At 44.2% G+C, this 1,706-nt stretch overlaps 1 non-coding gene across 1 annotated transcript; it reads left to right on the top strand.

Annotated features, from left to right (window-relative positions):
* The first annotated feature begins 778 nt into the window (after positions 1–778).
* trnas-gcu (transfer RNA serine (anticodon GCU)) lies at positions 779–860 on the top strand. The gene has a single exon. It is a non-coding gene; the product is annotated as a tRNA-Ser (tRNA).
* Positions 861–1,706: the final 846 nt, after the last annotated feature.

The raw sequence follows: 1,706 nt of genomic DNA on the forward strand, positions 1-1,706 counted from the left end.
TGGGAAATGCACTTCCCCGTGTGTCACCTGCTGCTCCCCGCATGCGCACTGGCACTGCACTCATTTTCCTTCTGACACTTGCTCACTGTGTTGCTGTGATCATACAGTGACTTGGTGTCGCACAGTGCAGGAAAATGATACAGATCAAGGTTTATGCATTGTTGCCTTCAATTGTCAGTTTATCCTTATTTTGGATTTTGAAATTGTCTGTTCTGTACACAAGTGCGTGTCAAAAACATCTGAGCGGAAGTTAGGTGTTCCGAATAATGACATTGAGCACTATGCACTCTCCTCCAGTCTGGAAAACAATTCCTCACAGGCAATTTAATAGACAATTCACAGCAGGTGCAGGAGTAGGTCATTCTGCCCTTCGAGCCAGCACCACCATTCATTATGATCATGGCCTGAACATCCTCAATCTGTATCCTGTTCCTGCCTTATCCCCATAACCCTTGATTCCACTATCCTTAAGAGCTCTGTTCAACTCTTTATTGAAAGAACACCTCCTGCTGTCTCGGGTTCTTCATTCCGTTGAATTCAAATCTTCACAGAATTCAACAGACCTTGTGACATATTCATTTCCTCATTTTTGTTCAGATCACTGTGTGCATTGTCTGACAGTGGGAGTGCACTTGCCCCACAACCAAGCGTCAGACCATAGTCTTGGAACCGTACTATGTTATTTATCATTTTCCCAACACCAAGGAGAAATATCTACTGCTCTGCATAATTTACCCAATTCAATTATTCATAAGGTCAGAGCTTTTCGTTCTTCGGTGACGAGGTGGCCGAGAGGTTAAGGCGATGGACTGCTAATCCATTATGCTCTGCACGCGTGGGTTCGAATCCCACTCTCGTCGCTGTCATCAACGGTATTCAATGGTGCTGTTTTCAGATGATCACAGCTGTCGTATTGGAACGCTAATGGTCAGTTTATATGCATTTACGCTACTCCAAAATTTCCAAGAATGGTTTCAGCCTGTTGACTAAACTGTGTTGAAATGTAGGTTGCATTGGGTTAATGAAAAGGAGCGCGGTTTCCTTTTGCAAATCAAGTTGCTGTGAACGTTTTTTCGTATGAAAGACATCCAGGAAAATCAAATAACGAGAGCTGCGAAGTGCATGTTTATGCAAAGGGATTCTTAATGAATGTTTTGTCAGATGAAATCTGGAGGAGGTTGAGTAGAAGTAATTCATCCTGGTGAGAAGAGCACAGCGAGACAGCACAAAATGATGGCGATACTTCAAAGGGGCAGGGCGTGGGTGTAGGGGCACTGAGGACTGGCTGTAAATGCACAGTGGAAAATTGCCAATGTTGGTGCCGTGCATGGGCACGGAAAGACTGACACATTGGTCTCGCCCTCGCCCCTTGCTCTCGCCATTGATGAATGCTGGACATAAGGCACAGATAAACACAAGATGTGGGAAGCAAGCTCCCTCTCGTTATGCACACACTGGATGCATCACATTGAACTATGAACAACTGGAGAAATCAGCATGTTACCTTTAGGGAGTGAAACTAAACAGTGGATCAATAACCGCAGATTCATGCAACATAAACATGAAAAATAATTTATAATGTAGGGTGAAGGTTTGCTTGCTCAGCTGTAGCTTTGACATCCAGACGTTTCATTACCTGGCTAGGTAACATCATCATCAGTGGCGACCTCCAAGTGAAGAGAATCTGTTGTCTCCTGCTTTCTATT

The sequence above is a fragment of the Chiloscyllium punctatum genome, chromosome 13, assembly GCF_047496795.1.
Source record: "Chiloscyllium punctatum isolate Juve2018m chromosome 13, sChiPun1.3, whole genome shotgun sequence".
NCBI classification, from domain to species: Eukaryota; Metazoa; Chordata; class Chondrichthyes; order Orectolobiformes; family Hemiscylliidae; genus Chiloscyllium; species Chiloscyllium punctatum.